Source organism: Mesoplodon bidens, assembly GCF_964165515.1.
Source record: "Mesoplodon bidens genome assembly, chromosome: 2".
NCBI lineage: Eukaryota > Metazoa > Chordata > Mammalia > Artiodactyla > Ziphiidae > Mesoplodon > Mesoplodon bidens.
The window spans coordinates 154,277,323-154,296,556 of NC_138177.1; the positions used below are offsets into that span (position 1 = coordinate 154,277,323).

Below are 19,234 nucleotides of genomic sequence, written 5' to 3' on the forward strand. Positions count from 1 at the left end.
CTAACTGTATAGCAAACAATACATGACTACTACAAATATGTACCTATTTTAAAGAAAGGTTGGATTGTGTTGATTGTATATCTGTTCTTTTACCCTAATATTCTGGTGTGACTTAAGCAAGAGTTTTTATCAGTCCACAAGATAGACAGGAGAGGGTAAGCTGATTGTCGAGGCAGAGAGAGCAACAAAGAGATGTGAAGAAGAAAAAAAAAGGCAGTGAAAAAGTAATAATAATGATAATAATACTTCTAAATCTTATACAGCATTACTATATGTCAGGTACTGTTCTACAAATTTACATAAACATCCCCAGATCTACGCCAGATGGTCTGGCTCTAGTCCATACTCTTAGCCACTATGCTACAGTGAGATGCTCTAACAGTGGAAATGATAATACCTTATTACTTACTGTGTGCTCTTTGAAGGCTAGGAATATGGTGACTGTTTTATGTCCAAAGGTAGTCAATAAACATTTACTGAATTGAAATGAATAGATAGTGAGCAGAACCAGCCAAGAACTCAGAAGCATGTGAAAGACTATTCAGGCTCATTCATTCCACACCATGTTCTCACCTTAAGCCTCTTTCAAATCCTCACCAGTCCCCTCAGATCTTTCCTTATCAAGGTCTACCTCATAACGAAAGTCTGATAAACTTAATGATACAAAAATATAAATCATGCATAAGCACTATCAATGACATTTGAATTTACCAGAATCAAAAATTTTTAGGATAGGGCTTCCCTGGTGGCGCAGTGGTTGAGAGTCCGCCTGCCAACGCAGGGGACACGGGTTCGTGCCCTGGTCGGGGAAGATCCCGCATGCCGCGGAGCGGCTGGGCCCGTGAGCCATGGACGCTGGGCCTGTGCGTCCGGAGCCTGTGCTCCGCAACAGGAGAGGCCACAGCAGTGAGAGGTCTGCGTAACGAAGGAAAAAAAAAAATTTTAGGATAAAGACAAGAAGTGGCTAATGCTGGGAACTCAGGTATCAAAGATGAAAACATACCATCTTACCCAATGAATTTTATATATATAATGGTTACATACTTTCCTGCCAGCCTTGGTGCTGAATAGGGAATAAAAACAAAGAGCTGGACTTAACAAGAATAATGGCTTAAAATTCTCCTGTGGCAAAGCACTTAGAAATCCTGGATAAAACACAACAAATACAAATATTTCCTAAATACATAGCTGAAAACTCAAGAAAGAAGTTTAAGTGTGAATGGACAACTGCCTTAACTTGCTGGGTTGTAGATAATTTCACTAAGAGGCTTGGGTTTTACAAGTCGTGGTTAGGAGATGATAAAGCCTGAACCTGAGAAGTTGGCACTGAGCCCTTTGGCATAAAGTTGGAACCCCTGAAGAGCTAAAAACTCAGAGAAAGTGTAGACTAAAAAAAAGGTGGGCAGGGGGGCAGGGATATAACAGGAAAATGTATTTGTCCATCGCAACCTGGGTTCTTGTGGGATCAAAAACATTCTGAGAATTTATAATCTTTCCTCGTTCAAACTTGGAGTCTGATATAATACTATTCTATTGTCTAAAAAACCCAAACTGAGAAAAACAAATAAAATAAAAAGAAGATTCTGGCTGGTAATATCTTTAAATCGCCTGGCAGAAGCAAACGTAAACATGATTTATACAGATATATGCTAACTAAGGCCTATGAGAATTCTCAGACATAAAGTATTCCCTACCCCCACTCAACCTGCCAAAACTGAGGCTCACAATCCCAAACTATAAGAAGCACAAATAAACAAGCCACTCCAGAAAATGTCAGCACACACAATAAACAGCAGTATTAGACTCCTGAGAATTGCAGGTTACAGAATGCACAGCACAAAGATTGAACCAACCATGGACTTTGGTTTAAAAAAATTAAATAAGGGCAATATGAGTTTGATAATAACTCGGGGAAAAAGAGAGACAGAGACAAAAACATGGAAGAACTTTTAATGCCAATCTGAAGCCAATCTGAAAAGGCTACATACTATATGATTCCAACTACGTAATATTCTGGAAAAGGTAAAACTATGGAAGCAGTAAAAAGATCAGTGGTTGCCAGGGGCCTGAGAGGAGAGAGTGAGGGATGAATAGGCAGAGTATAGGAAATCTTTAGGGCAGTGACACTATTCTATATGATACTGTGATGGTAGATACATGTCATTATACGTTTGTCAAAAGCCATAGAATGTACAACACCAAGAGTGAATGAAGCCTAATGTAAACTACGGATTTTAGTAAATAATAATGTACTGGCTCACCTACTGTAACAAATCTAACACACCAACCACAAGACATCAATAGGTGACTCTGGGGTGAGGGAGAACATATGGGAACTCGGTACTTTCCACTCAGTTTTTCTGTAAACCTAAAACTGCTCAAAAAAAAAAAAATCCAATGATTAAAAAAACGCTTTGATCATTTAAAAAATTAAATTATTTGTCTTTTGATTACTGATTTTTAAAGAGTTCTACATGTATTCTGGGCTCAAGTCCTTTATCAGATTATATTACATATATATGGTTTGCAAATATTTTCTCCCCTTCTGTGGATCAACTTTTCACTTTCTTGACTTTGACACACAAAGTTGGATGAAGTCCTATTTACTTTTCCTTTTGTCACCTGTGTTTTTGGTGTCACATATAAGAAACAACTGCCTAATCCAGGGTCTTAAAGATTTATTCCTATATTTCCTTCTAACAAGTTACAGTTTTAGCTATTACATTTAAGTCTATGATTCATTTGGAGTTAATCTCTACGTGTGGTATTAAGGGTCAAACTTCATTCTGTTACAAGTAGATATCCATTTGTTAAAGAACCAACTACTGAAAAGATTATCCTTTCCCCCACTGAATTATCTTGGCATCCATGTAGAAAATCAACTGGCTGTAAGTGTGAGGGCTTATTTCTGGACTCTCTCTCTTTTGTTCTTTGGCTACGCCACACAGTACGTGGAACTTCCTCGACCAGGGATCAAACCCATGCCCCCTGCATTGGAAGCACAGTCTTAACCACTGGACCACCAAGGAAGTCCTATTTCTGGACTTTCAATATTTTTTTTTTTTTTGCGGTACGCGGGCCTCTCACTGCCGTAGCCTCTCCCGTTGCAGAGCACAGGCTCCGGACGCGCAGGCTCAGCGGCCATGGCTCATGGGCCCAGCCGCTCCGCGGCATGTGGGATCTTCCCGGACCGGGGCACGAACCCGTGTCCCCCGCATCGGCAGGCGGACTCTCAACCACTGCACCACCAGGGAAGCCCTGCACTTTCAATTTTAGTCTATTGATCTTTTCGCTTACCCTTTTGCCGGGAAAACACCGGCTTGATTACTGAAAATTTTTAGTGAGCTTTGAAATAAAGAAGTGAGTCCTCCTACTTTGTTCTTTTTACAATATTGTTTTGGCTATCCAGGGTCCCTTGAATTTCCACATGAATTTTAGCGTCATCTTATCAATTTCTGCAAGAGAGGAAGGTAGAATTTTGAGAGATGTCACTGAATCTGAGGATCAATTTGGGGAATACTGCCATTTAACAATACTGTCTTCTGGCCCAACAACATGGGATGTTGTTCCATTTACTTAGTTTCTTTCAACAATGTTTTAAAGTCTTCAGTATACAAACAAGTCTTGTACTTCTTTTAAAAAATTTATTCTAAATATTTTATTCTTTTTGATGCTATTGTACACCGAATTGTTTCCTTAATTACATTTTTTGTACTGTTCATTGCTAGATGTATATAAATAAAAATGATTTTTGTATATTGATCTTATTAGGATCATTTATATACAAGATCGTGATATATGCAATTAGAAATACTTATACATCTTGCTTTCCAATCTAGATGCCTTTTAACTATTTTCTTGCCTAACTGCTCTGGCTAAACCTTCCAGCACAATATTGAATAGAAATGTCAAAAGCAGACATTCTTGTTTTGTCCCTGATCTTTGGGGAAAACCACTCAATCTTTCATCACTAAGTATTATGTCAGCCGTGGGTTTCCACAAATGCTCTTAATCAGGGTGAGGAAGTTTCCAGCTTATTCCTAGTTTGCTTGAGTGCTTTTAACACGAAAGGGTGTAGGATCTAGTTAAATGCTTTTTCTGTCTCTTGTGACAAACATGTAGCTTTTGTCCTTTATTCTATGGCACAGCATTTACATATAACCTACGCACATCCTCTGTGTACTTTAAATCACTTCAAGAATACTTATAATACCTAATACAATGTAAATGCTATATAAATAGTTGTTGGAGGGGGCAAATTCAAGTTTTGCTTTCTGGAACTTTCTGGAAATATTTCCCCTGAATATTTTCAATCCACAGTTGGAGGCGGAACCCATGGATACAGAGGGCAGACAGTACTCCTTTTTCTATATTGCTGGATTTGTTTTGCTGGATTTTGTTGAGGATTTTTGCATCCATATTTGTTACAGATATTGGTCTGTACCTCTCTTTCTCTTGATATCTTAGTCTGGTTGTGGTTATTGGATAATAATGGCCTCACTGCATGAGTTTGGAAGGATTCCCTCCTCTTTTATTTTCTGGAAGACGTTGCGAGGGACTGGTGTAAATTCTTCTGTATATGTTTTGTACAATTGACCAGTGAAGCCATGTGGGTGTGGGCTTCTCTTCGTGGGAAGTTTTATGTTTTTATTTTTTTTATTTTTTGCGTACACGGGCCTCTCACTGTTGTGGCCTCTCCCGTTGCGGAGCTCAGGCTCAGCGGCCATGGCTCACCGGCCTAGCCGCTCCGCAGCATGTGGGATCCTCCCGGACCAGGGCACAAGCCCGTGTCCCCTGCATCGGCAGGCGGACTCTCAACCACTGCGCCACCAGGGAAGCCCCGTGGGAAGTTTTTAAATTACCTACTCGATCTCTTTACTAGTCATAGGTATATTCAGTTTTTCTATTTCTTCATGAGTTAATTTCAGTAGTTTGTTTCATTCTAAGATTTGTCCATTTCATCTAAGTAAATATAACATTTTGGTGTATAGTTGTTCATGGTATGCTCTTATAATCCTTTTTATTCCTGTAATATCAGTAGTCATGTCCTCTCTTTCATTCCTGATTTTAGTAATTTGAGTATTCTTTTTTTCATGTTCAGTCTAACTAAAAGTTTATCAATTTTGTCGATCTTTAAAAACAAACTTTTATTACTTTTTGCTATTGATTTTGTATTCTCTATTTCATTTATTTATACTCTAATCATTATTATCTCCTTCCTTCTGCTAGCTTTGGGTTTAGTTTGCTCTTCTTTCTAGTCTTTTAGGGTAGATGGTTAAGTTATTAATTTGAGATCTTTTTTTTTTTTTTTTGGCCACACTGCACAGGTTGCAGGGGGATCTTAGTTCTCTGACCAGGGATTGAACCTGGGCCACAGCAGTAAAAGCCCAGAATCTTAATCACTACGCCACCAGGGAACTCCCAAGATCCTTCTCTTTTTAAGATTGACATTTTACAACCGTAAATTTCCCCTAAATGCTGCTTTAGTTGCATCCCATAAATTTCAATATGTTGTGTTTTCTAACTTCTCATTTTTTTTCTTTGATCAATTGCTTATTCTGAGGTGTTGTTTAATCTCCACATATCTGTGACTTTCCCAAATTTCCTTCTGCTACTAATTTCTAATTTCATTCCATTGTGGCCAAAAAACATACTTTGTATGATTTCAATCCTTTTAAATTTATCAGTTTGTTTTATGGCCTAACATATATCTATCCTGGAGAACGTTCCATGTGCATTTGAGAAGAAATGTATATTCTGCTGCTCTTGGATATTCTATAAACGTCTGCTAGGTCCAGTTGGCTTATAGTACTGCTCAAGCCTTCCATTTCCTTGTTGTCTAGTTGGTTTATCCACTATTGAAAGTGGGGTATTAAAGTCTCCAACTATTGTATTTGAATTGTCTATTTCCCCGGGGCTTCAATGCTGCCAGCTCATGTATTTTGGGGCTCTTCTGTTCCTCAGATTGAGTAATCTCAATCGACTTCTTTTAAGTTTGCTAATTCAAATCTGATATTGAGCCTCTTCAGTGAATTAATTTCAATTATTGTACTTTTTCACTCCACAGTCTCTATTTGGTTCTTTTTTTCTATTTCTTTACTTCTATTGTCTACGTCTTGAGACATTTTTCTCATACTTTTCTTTAGTTGCTTTAGTTCTTTGAATATACAGTTAATCTTCATTATTTGCAGATTCTGTACTTAACAAATTAGCCTACTTGATGAAATTTATTTTTAACCCCCAAATTCAATACTCACAGTGCTCTCCCAGTCATTCATGAACATGCATATAATGGCAAAAAAGTTGAATCCTCTCTTGAGCAGGTTCCCAGCTAAGGTCAAACAAGGTGTTGCTCTTTTTGTTTCAGTTCTCATACTGTAACAAGTATCTTTTTCATGTTCTATTTAGTGCCACTCTTTAATGTTTTTGTATTTTTCATTGGTGATTTCACTGTTTAGAATAGCCCCTAGTTGTAGTGCCGAAGTGCTGCCTAATTTCCTAAGTGCAAGAGACTGTGATGTGCCTTATGGAGAAAATACATGTGTTAAATAAGTTTCATGCAGGCATGAGTTACACTGCTGTTGGCTATGAGTTCAATGTTAATAAATCAGTAATATAAATTAAATAAGGTATCTTTAAACAGAAGCGCACATAAAACAAGGTTATGTATTGATCAGTTGACAAAAATTATGTGACCAGAGGCTTGAAGGAACCTAACCTTGTATTTCCCCTAGGAGCAATGGATTCAGTATAAGCTAATTCAGTGTTTGCAGTGACTCTATAGAACATAACTACCACAAATTGAGTGTATTTGCAATAACTGATTTAAAGTTCCTTTTCTAGTAAGTCCAGCACCTGGGCATCCTAAGTTTCTGTTGGCTGCCTTTTTCCCTGTGTATGGACTACCATATTTCTTTATAATGATAAGTGGATATTTTAAATAATATATTGTGGCAACTCTGGAAATCAGAATCTTTCACCTCTTTGGGGTTTATTATTGTTACTGTTTGTTTAGTGACTTTCTTGGAATAATTCTGTAAAGCCTGTATTCTTTGTCATGTGTGGCCACTACAATCTCTGCTTGGTTAGCTTAATTCAAGATGTTGAATATGTTGCGTAAATGCCTTGAACAAGAAAGTCTCTCTGCTTTTGCCAAGCAGCTGTGTGTGTGTGTTGGGGAATCCTTTCAGTATTTCAGTAGGCAGTTTACAGCTCTAACCTGTCCTTCATTTCCTACTTGTGCGAAGCCTCAAGGTAACCAAGAGGTGAGGGATTAGAGCCTTCTCAGGTCATTCCTTGGCAGACATACAGCACTATACATTTGTGTTACCTTCCAGAGTACTAGGAATATATCAGAGGTTTTCAAAGTCCTCTATGGACATCTTATATCCCAGTTTTTCTTTTTAATTTTTGTCAGTCTTTTGTTAAGCCCAACTGGCAATTCCTCCTCAGACAACTGCCATGTTAAACAATTACCAATCATTATTTTTGATAAATGCCCCAGGACAGAACTTTTGGTGGAGTGAGCTCTGAGTCAAATAAAGACAAATCCTGAGAACACAGCTTTTCAGAAAGTTGCCAAGTAGGTCAAATAGTGACAATTCTCTGGGGATGGGCTTTTGCAGAGTTCCAAAACCATTCTGCTTCCTCAGTGGCTGCTAGGCTGCTGGTTTTCAAGGTTACTGTGAAGCTAGGGAGAGGGAAATGAGAAGTAGGGCAAGTTAAAATGCCACCAAGCTCACTGTTCTGAGATTCATGCGTTTTTCTTGAATAAAACTTCCTAGGATTACAGTAAGCCTTTAGTTAATTTCCAGAGTTCTGAAAAAGTTAATGCCCTCCACTCTCTGGTTTCAAATGCTGATAACTTGGAACTCAATTTCCAGCACAGACCTTTCCCCAAGCCTCACATTGTGTGAATACTGTCTGCTGTTGCTCTCCCTTGTGTCTTTTCACCTCTGTATTCCCAGTGCCTAACACAGTCTCCAGTGAATATATACTAAATGACTGGAAGGCAGGACTGTATTATTTCTTACAATAACATCTGAATCTAATGTTATCTCAAAATAAAATGCCTAATTTTATTTAAAAAAGAAAAAAGATCACCTCAGCTATTGCAGAGAATGAATTTTGGGGACAAGAACAGATGCAATTAGAAGGCTTTCATAATAATCAGCGAATTAAACAGCAATGGTACGACAGGTAGTCAACTGGCACAAGAGAAGGTGGGTAGAGATGGCTTATTTGTCTTCTTAAGTTATCTTCACGCTTAGGCTAACCAAGGTAAACTAGTATTCTGGCCAGTGCCATTACTGGAATATTTTAACATTTATCTTTCTCTAGAACTATGGTTTTCAATCTAGTATTTTCCTGATCAGTTCTGGGATATAATGCAAATAATTTGTTCCTAATAATGGATTTTAAAAAACAAGCTGGTGGTAAATGGTTTTTTCAAAAAGGAATCAAAGTGGAAGTTATCCACATAATAAGATTTCTCTCACTTGCATCCCCGAGTAGGAGAAAGGGAGGAGTCAGTTAGCAAGCCTCCATTTCATGTAACCCTGGGTCTACTTTTGAGAGAATCATCCCTGTTAGGTTCATAGACATCACCTGGAAAAAAGGTTGTGCTTCTAAAAACCAGGTTTCTTTTAAACTGCAGCAATACCACAGACCAATACTATGCTATTGAGTGGTCACTTGTATGTTTCCTAAAGAAATAAATGGTCACTGATGCTTCTAGTTAAATCCTATGACTCTGAGTATCTGAGAGAAGCCTGAATTGTCCTATTGAATTCTTGAAAATGACTGTGTCTGACTAACTCTCCATGATGACCCCTCCAATATAATCATATATCAACCAAAATACCCACACATAACCCATGAAAGTAACAGCAGAGGTGAGATCCAAATATATACTAAGTTTTAGGAAGATGTCTCTTCAAAGCTATTTAAAAGAACTCTGCTTTCGGAGATAAAATATTTAAATAGGCAAATCTTCCAGTTCTTCATACAGGCTTCTACCTTTAGTGTATTTTCTGAAAGTACATCTCATTCACCATATGACCATAAGGATACATAAAGTAATATTATCAATTTTAATTTTAATTATACACTTTATTATTCCTTGTTCAGGATCCATCTTAATCTTCTTATTTAAGGTACATCTGGGGACTTCTCCAGTGGTGCATTGATTAAGAATCCGCCTGCCAGGGCTTCCCTGGTGGCGCAGTGGTTGAGAGTCTGCCTGCCAATGCAGGGGGCATGGGTTCATGCCCCGGTCCGGGAAGATCCCACATGCCACAGAGTGGCTGGGCCCGTGAGCCATGGCCACTGAGCCTGCGCGTCCGGAGCCTGTGCTCCGCAACGCGAGAGGCCACAACAGTGAGAGGCCCACATACTGCAAAAAAAAAAAAAAAAGAATCTGCCTGCCAATGCAGGGGACATGGGTTTGAGCCCTGGTCCAGGAAGATCCCGCATGCCGCGGAGCAACTAAGCCCGTGCACCACAACTACTGAAGCCTGCGGGCCTAGAGCCCTTGCTCTGCAACAAGAGAAGCCACCGCAACGAGAAGCCCGTGCCCCGCAACAAAGAGTAGCCCCCTCTAGCCGCAACTAGAGGAAGCCCGCGCGCAGCAACGAAGACCCAACGCAGCCAAAAATCAATACATAAATAAAAAAAATTTAAAAAAAGGTACATCTGGAATCTCTATGCTGTTGTTTACTGTTTCTTCTACTCCCAAACTGGATTCCTAATGGGTCCTGTTTAAGTGTATTTGCTCTGTTTATCATTTATATACCTAGTGACTGTGTCAATTCCCAACAGTGTTAGACTGGTGAGTAAATCGGGTCCTGTTTGTCTTTTCCTTTCCTCATCAAGAGAAGAAGCAAGCCTTGTAACCACATCAGACACTGAAGATGCAGTTCACTCAGGGATCAAGACTGAAATGAACCACTTCTTTATCTGTGCCAAGAACTCTGCAGACAGATTTCTTGCTCTTCATAATAACAGAAGTTCTTCATGTTTAAAACATCGTTATCCTTTATACTATATGTGGGAAACTTGACCTTTGCAAAGATTTCCTCTTTCAGTAATAAAAAATATACACATAGGAAACATCCACTTACGACACTAGGCCATGGCCAAGTCTGTAACTTTCCTTAAAATCCTTCCGTATGTAGGGACTTCCCTGGGGGTCAGTGGTTAAAGACTCCACACTCCCAATACAGGGGGCCCGGGATGGATCCCTGGTTGGGGAACTAGATCCCGCGTGCCACAACTAGGAGCTGGCACGCTGCAGCTGGGGATCCCACACACCACAGTGAAGATCCTTCACGCAGCAACAAAGATCACCTATGCTACGGCTAAGACTTGGTGCAGCCAAATGAATGAATAAATGAGTATTTTTTAAAAAATCCTTTCATATGTAAAATTAATAACAGTGTCATCTCATCCAATTCTAAATACGGTATTTACAACCTAGAACTTGAGGATTCCATGGAGTTCTAAATTTTGGGTTCTGAATTCTGGCTTTCAAGCTGACCCCATCAATTAATCTTAATTGTACATGTCTGGCTAAATCTTCCCCAGCAGAGGTTTCCTATTACACACACCCATTATTGTGATACCTACAGGTGCCAAAATATAAGCACTTTTATTCCCAGTTGTTACTCAAGTTAATTTGACTCTTCTCCTGAACTCAGCTGAAGTAGATGGCAAATGTTGTGTGTAACTTTGCTGCCTTAGAACATGTGCTGATTTTAAACTCCAATTAAAGAACATCTAGTGATTCACTGGTCCTTTCCCAAAGCAAATTTTAAAAGATTTCTTTAATTCTGCTCTCACTTGCAAAAGAAAGCATCACTGGATAAGAGACTAATTATGATGGTACCAGTGTTCCTTTTAAAATAATTTTATGATGTGTGCCAAATGTTGTCACATTGACATATTTAACAAATGAATCCCAATCATTATAAAAATATTTTAAGTTGCACCTATACATAAATGTATAACTATGAATGGAATGAAAATACCACCAAAATGTTTCCTGTTAGAACATGACTCATCAGTGTTTACCAGCTAGAAGTAAGTTGTACAGTGTAAAGAGAGCTGGCCAGGGAGCCAGGAGATCTGTGTTCTAGCCTGAGCTTGGACTTAATAATTAGCTTAATGAAGGCAGGGCCTTGGAAACATTACCTCTTGGCCTCAGTCTCACCATTGGTAAATCATGGAAGGTTAGACTAAATGATATTTAATGGTTGTAATACACTAGGAAATCTGAATCTTGCAGAGCAAAGGTCAGCAAACATTTTTTGTAAACACCCAGACAGAAAATATTTTCAACTTTGCGGGCCAGATGGTCTTGGTTACAGCTATTCAGCTCTGCCATAGTAGAGCAAGACCAGTCATAAACAATAAACAAATAGGCGTGACTGTGTTCCAGTAAAACTTTATTTACAAAAACAAGTAGCCGGGTGGATTTGATCCACAGACCATAGTAAATCAGATCACATTTCCAATAACCCAGTTCCTTGCATTCTCCACAAATTTGTTGAAAGGAATTAATTCTATAACTTCAGGAAGAAATCCTGTTTTCTTGATTTGTTATTAATAAACCAGGAAAGATCCTGTACAAAGCATCCCATATCCTCCCTGTTCTCCCATACCCCTCTCTTCTTTGCCATTCTTGTCAGTAGCAGAGCACCCCCATTCTTCCAGTCTCCCAGGTCTTGAGTCTCTTAAAGGGATCTCTGCACATTATCCCTTATTTTTGTCCTGTCAGCAAGTCCCATCCTTTCTCCTCTTGCTAACTCCAATCTCTTCTCCTAAATCTAATATATACTCTTTCTGTCTATGCTTCCTAAAACACTGTTTCAGTCATTTCACTTCCTATCTTCAAAACCTTCCTAATTTCTACTGCACTGAATCTAAGTTCAAATGCACTGGAGTTTCCAAGGCCTTACTTTTCCCTACGCAACAGGTCTTATTTCTCACAAGACCTAAACATCCACTCTCTGCTCCAGGCAAGGTGTTCCCTAGTGGTTCCCTACAAAGTGCATATTCATTTCTTTGCCTTTACTACCAGAGTCAGTTATCCCCAAACCATTCTTTCTACCCACCCAAACCCCACCATTATTTCAAGGTCCAACTCAAGGATCAATTTTTATAAAGCCTTATACGCCAGTCCACAACGATATTCTCTACCTCTACACTTTTACGGAATTTAGAGGCACTATCATATGGCTTAGTACTTATCTTCCTGTTACTGTTTCTGGCAACCAAACTAGGCCATGTACACCATTATGTATTTGCCAATGCCTAATACAATGCTAAAAACAAAATAGGTTTTAAATAAACAAAGATTGAGAGATAGAGGAATCAAATCCAAGGTCTAGCAGTTTTGCTTCTTCTGAATTCTTTTGGCATATATTAGGTGCTGAGAATAACCATTACTCCATCTTATTCTGATTAAGCTTCCCAAACACATGATATTGCAGCTGTTATTAGAGGTAAGCAGTCTCCCATCTCCTTACCCTTCCCAACATTGCAAACAAATAAATTTACAGGCTTATGTTTGGTTCCTACTATGTGGCTACGTATTTGTCTAGGATGTAGAGATACAGCAATGGGCAAACTTATGTCCCTGTCCTTACAATGTTTTCAATCTAGTGGGAGGAAACAGAGAATAAACAAATATTATGTCCAGAAATAGTGGTATGTACTATAAATAAAAAAATAGGTAGGTAAGGGGGCAGAGAGTGATGGGGGCCATTTTAGATGGATTTGTATATATTTATAATAATTGACAGGAGATATTTATTAAAGAAAAACAAGACTGAGTAGGGGGAGATAGGGTATTACTTCAGGTGGGGCAGTGAGGAAGGCCTCTTTGATACAGCAATATTAAGGAGAGATGTGAATGATGTAAGGGAATGAGCTATCCAAACTATCTTGTGGCAAGGCATTCCAGGGAGTGATCTAAGGCAAAACTCTAAGGTAGGAATATGTTTGGCTTGTTCAAAAAACAGCAAAGACAAGAGGGCTGGAGAGGAGTGAGCATTAAGCTGTAGAAGATATAGTCAGAGATGGTTAGACAAGTAGCCAGGGGCCATGGCACACAGAATATAAAGACTTATGGATTTATTCTGAGCAAGACAGAAAGCTATTGAGTGGTTCTGATCAAGGAAGTGACATGGCCTGATTTAAGTTTTACAGATTATTCTGGCTACTTCGGGGAAAAATAAAATGTAGAAGGCAAGAGTGAAAGCAAGTACACCAGTTCAAAGGCTTCTAGATTCATCTTTGTATCTCCAATGCCTAAGACACCATATGACATATAGACACTTAGGTATATACCACAAAGAATAGTATTTATCATCCTATATCTTTAATATAATATTAGTGGTAGTACACCAAAGTCAGGTTTGAATCTCAGCTTATCTACATTAAGTTCTATAACCATGAACATATTACTTAATCTGAGCCTCACTTCCTTACCAAAATGGAGCTACCTAAGAGTTGTGAGAACTAAATGTGACAGTGTATACATAGCATTTAGCATAGTGCCTAATACATAGTAAAAGCTCAAAAAAGTGGTAGCTGGTTATTCTCTACCCGCCTCCTCCCCCTCCAACAATAAGAATACAGTTGGAATGCAATTGACTTCATTTATATTTATTCTTATTCTTTCATTAATTTTTATTTTTTAACTATTGTCTCTTTTTTAAATTAATTTTTATTGGAGTACAGTTGTTTTACAATTGACTTCATTTAGAGGAAAGCTCGTAAAAACAAAACAAAGCCCTAATACCAGGAATATCAGGAGCTTAGGTATGGACATGTTAAGTTTAAGATGCCATTAGCCATGCAAGTCGAGATAGTGATTAGGCAGTTGAATATATGAGTCTGGAGCTCAGAGGAGAGGACTGAGCTGGAGATAAAACATCTGGGATTCAGGCCATAACTGGCATTTAAGACCGTGAGCCTAAATGAGATCACCAAGGGAATACGTGTAAATAGAAAAGAGAGGACACAAAAAGAGTCCTAGAGTAATATAACATTCAATCATCAGAGAGAGGAGGAGGAAGAGCAAGTAGAAATGAGAAAGATCAATCAGCCAGGTAGATAGAAAACAAAGAGAGTATAGTACCCTAGAAGCCAAGTGGAAAAATCTGTTAAAAGTTTAAAAGACAGAGTTAATAAGTCAGATGGAGTAAGGTGAAAACTGGGAAGTCATCGTGGATTTTTTTCTTCCAGTTGTATTGAGATAATATTGACATACAGCACATAAGTTTAAGGTGTACAGCATAATGATTTGGCTTACATACATCTTGAGACCATTATCACAATAAGTTTAGTGAGCATCCATCATCTCATATAGACACAAAATTAAAGAGACAGAAAAAAAACTTTTCTTGTGATGGGAACTCTTAGGACTGACTCTTTTAACAACTTTCATATGTAACCTAGAGCAGTGTTAACTATATTTATCATGTTGTACATTACAATCCCGGTACTTACTTATCTTACTAACTACAAGTTTGTACTTTCTGACTGCTTTCATCCAACTCCCCGTCACTCCACTCCTCACCTCTGGTAACCACAAATCTGATCTCTTTTTCTATGAGATTGTTTGCTTTTGAAGTATAATTGACCTACAACAGTATGTTAGTTCCTGTTTCACAACACAGTGATTCAATGTTTCTATACATTTCAAACTGATCACCACAATAAGTCTAGTTATGCTATGTCACTATACAAAGATATTACATAGTTATTGACTATATTCCCCATACTATATATTTCTTACACATGACTCATATATTTGCAACTGGAAGTTTGTACCTCTTAATCTCACCCATCTATTTCTTTCCTCCTCCCTGCCCACTCTCCCCTGGCAAACACCTGTTTGTTCTCTGCAACTAGAACTCTGTTTCTATTTTAAGTTTGTTCACTTGTTTTGTTTATTTAGACTTCACATATAAATGAAATCATACAGTATTTGTCTTTCTCTATCTGATTTATTTCACTTAGCATAATGCCCTCTAGGTCCATCCATGCTGCAAAAGGCAAGATTTCATTCCTTTTTATGGCTGAGTAATATTCCATTGCATATATGTATATGTATATGTATACATACACAATGTGAGATATATATATATATCTCACATCTTCTTTATCCATTCATCAACTTAGGTTGCTTCACATCTTGGCTATTGTAAATAATGCTGCTATGAACATAGGGGTGCATATTCTTTTCTAATTAGTGTTTTGATTTTCTTCAGATAAATACCCAGGAGTAGAACTGCTGAATCGTATGGTAGTTCTATTTTTAGTTTTTTGAGGAACCTCCACACTGACTCCATAGTGGCTGTGCCAATTTACATTCCCACCACCAGTGCATGAGGGTTCCCTTTTCTCCACATCCTCGCCAACACTTGTTATTTGTTGTCTTTTTGATAACAGCCATTCTGACAGGTGTGAGGTTATACCTCATTGTAGTTTTTTTGTTTTGTTTTTTTTGCGGTACGCGGGCCTCTCACCGCCGCGGCCCCTCCGACTGCAGAGCACAGGCTCCAGATGTGCAGGCCCAGCGACCACGGGTCATGAGCCCAGCCGCTCCGCGGCATGTGGGATCCCCCCAGACCAGGGCACGAACCCGCGCCCCCCGCATCAGCAGGCGGACTCCCAACCACTGCGCCACCAGGGAAGCCCCCCTCATTGTAGTTTTGATTCAAAGTTCCCTGATGGGGCTTCCCTGGTGGCGCAGTGGTTAAGAATCCACCTGCTAATGCAGGGGACATGGTTTGAGCCCTGGTCTGGGAAGATCCCACATGCCACGGAGCAACTAAGCCCATGCGCCACAACATCATTTACTGAAGAGGTTGTCTTTTCCCCACTGTATATTTTTGCCTCCTTTGTCATAGATTAATTGACCATATAAGTGTGGGTTAATTTCTGGGCTCTCTATTCTGCTCCATCGATTTAGGTGTCTTTTTTTGTGCCAGTACCACACTGTTTCGATTACTGTGGCTTTGTACTATAGTCTGAAGTCAGGGAACATGATACCTCCAGCTTTGTTCTTCTTTCTCAAGATTGGTTTGGCTACTCGGGAATCTTTCATGTTTCCATACAAATTTTAGGATTCTTTGTTCTAGTTCTATGAAAAGTGCCACTGGCATTTGATAGGGTTTGCACTTTATCTGTAGATTGCCTTGGGTATGGTCATTTTAACAATATTAATTCTTCCAATCCATGAACACAGTATATCTTTCCACCTGTTTGTGTCATCTTCAATTTCTTTCATTGGTGTCTTACAGTTTTTGGAGTACAGGTATTTTCTTCCATAGTTAGATTTATTCCTAGGTACTCTTTTTTTTTTTTTTGCGGTAGGCGGGCCTCTCACTGTTGTGGCCTCTCCCACTGCAGAGCACAGGCTCCAGATGCGCAGGCTCAGCAGCCATGGCTCAAGGGCCCAGCTGCTCCACAGCATGTGGGATCCTCCCAGACCAGAGCAAGAACCCACGTCCCCTGCATTGGCAGACAGACTCTCAACCACCACCACCAGGGAAGCCCAACTCTTTTTGATGCAATTGTAAATAGGATTGTTTTCTTAATTTCTCTGATAGTTCACGTTAGTGTACAGAAGTGCAACAGATTTTGTATCCTGCAACTTTACCAAACTCACTGATGAGCTCTTCTAGGTTTTCGGTGGTGTCTTTAGGATTTTCTACATATAATATCATGTCATCTGCAAACAGTGACAGTTTTACTTCTTCCTTTCCAATTTGGATTCTTTTTATTTCTTTTTCTTATCTGACTGCCTTGGCTAGAACTTCCAATACTATGTTGAATAAAAGTGGTGAGAGTGAACATCCTTGTCTTGTTCGTGATCTTAGAGGAAATGCTTTCAGCTTTCCAACACTGAGTATGATGTTAGCTGTAGGCTTGTCAGATATGGCCCTTGTTATGTTGAGGTATGTTCCCTCTATACATACTTTTTCAGAGTTTTTATCATACATGGATGTTGAATTCTGTCAAAAGCCTTTTCTGCATCTATTGAGATAAACATATAATTTTTATTCTTCAATTTAATGTTGTGTGTCACACTGACTGATTTGTGAATACTGACCCATACGTGCATCCCTGGGATAAATCCCACTTCATCATGGCGCATGATCCTTTTAATGTACTGTTGAATTCAGTTTGCTAATGTTTTGCTGGGAATTTTTACATGTATGTTCATCAGTGGTATTAGCCTGTAATTTTCTTTTTTCGTGGTGTCTTTATCTGATTTTAGTATCAGGGTGATGCTGGCCTCATGTAATGAGCTTGAAGTATTCTTTCCTCTACAAGTTTTTGGGACAGTTTGAGAAGGACAGGTATTAACTCTTCTCTAAATGTTTGGTAAATTCAACTGTGAAGCCATCCGGTACGGAACTTTTGTTTGTTAGGAGTTTTTTAAATTACTGATTCAATTTCATTACTGGTAATTGGTCTGTTCATATTTTCTATTTCTTCCTGGTTCAGTCTTGGGAGATGGTAAATTTCTAGGAATTTGTCCATTTCTTCCAGGTTGTCCATTTTATTGGCATATAGCTGTCTGTAGTAACTTTTTATGATCTTTTGTATTTCTCTGGTGTCAGTTGTGACTTCTTTTCCATATCTGAATTTATTGATTTGGGCCCTCTTTTTTTCTTGATGCATCTGGCTAAAAGTTATCAATTTTGTTTATTTTTTCAAAGAACCAGCTCTTTGAAAGTTTCACTGATCTTTTCTATTGTTTTTTTAATCTCCATTTCATTTATTTATTTATTTTTATTTTGGTTGTGCCGGGTCTTAGTTGCTGCAGGTGGGCTCCTTAGTTTCAGCTCGTGGGCTTCTTAGCTGCAGCACATGAACTCTCAGTTGTGGCATGCATGTGGGATCTAGATCCCTGACCAGGGATCAAACCTGCGTCCCCTGCATTGGAAGGCAGATTCTTAACCACTATGCCACCACAGAAGTCCCTCATTTATTTCTCCTCTGATTCTTTACGATTTCTTCCCTACTAACTTTGTGTTTTGTTGGTTTTTGTTTTTGTTTTAGTTCCTTTAGGTGTACGGTTAGGTTGTTTATTTGAGATTTTTCTTGTTTCCTGAGGATGTTATAAACCTCCCTCTTAGAACTGCTTTTGCAGGTGGATTTAGTGATGTGGTGGACTGGCACAAGTCAATGCCATATTAGAATACGTTCAAGGAGAAAAATGTTAAACAGTAAATTCAGACAATGGTTCAAGAAATTACACTGAAAGGGCAGTACAGAAATGGGGTAGTAGCTGGAAGAAGAAGTCTTTCTCTTTTAAAAATGGAAGAAATAACAGCATAAATGCTGATGAGATAGTTACAGCAGAGGTGGAAATTGATAAATGCAGTAGAGAAAGGGAAAACTGCTGCAGCATTATACTTGAGGGGGCAAGTGCAGATGGGATCTGACACTGAAGTCAAGGGGATTGTTGGCCTTAGCAGGGGAAAACAGATATAGTTTATCCTTAGTAACAGAAGAGAAGGTATAAATGCATAAATACAGGTAGGTGAATAGATGTCATGGAAATTCTCTTCCAACTGTCCCAGTTTCCTCAGAGAAACAGGAAGAAAGTTCATCAGTGGAGACGGAGATGGGACAGAAGGTATTGTAGCATAGGTTTAAAAAAAAAGGAAAAAGTATGAAATAGTAATCTAAGAGAGTGGGAGAGTGAATGAACTAAAGAAACACAGTGTGACTGAATTAAAGTAAAATCAGTTGCCAGGTTATTCTCCACCTAAGTTTGGCCCCACTGGTGCAGGTAAAGATACAAAACAGGTGGAGATGAAGGGATAATGAGGATACAGGTTAGTCAAATAAGTACAATTAAGAGAGAGACCAGGAGAGGAATTGAGGGTGTATGCAAAGGAGTGCGAATAATGATTGACCATGGAAAATCAGAGTAAGGAGAGTGAAAAGCTGATCAGACTGATAGACTGTTGGTCCTGGTGGAGTCTGAATATTAAAGGGAGTGAAGTGGAAAGGTGGAGAGTTTCATTTGGAGAGTAAGATATTTACAGCTGAAATTGTCATAAAAGGTTAAGAATTACTACAGCATAGAACCAGATCCTTGGGATTCCTACATTTAATAAGAAAGTTCAGTGTAGAGGTAAAATGAGAATCCATATGTAAGACCCGAATGGCAGGTAAGAGAATTAAAGGTAGATGGTGGAATACA

The 19,234-nt window shown here is 38.8% G+C and overlaps 1 protein-coding gene across 1 annotated transcript in view; it reads right to left on the reverse strand.

Moving 5' to 3' along the window:
- Positions 1 to 19,234, reverse strand: part of RLF (RLF zinc finger) — an 80,307-nt gene that overhangs the window by 18,731 nt on the left and 42,342 nt on the right. The window lies entirely within an intron of this gene.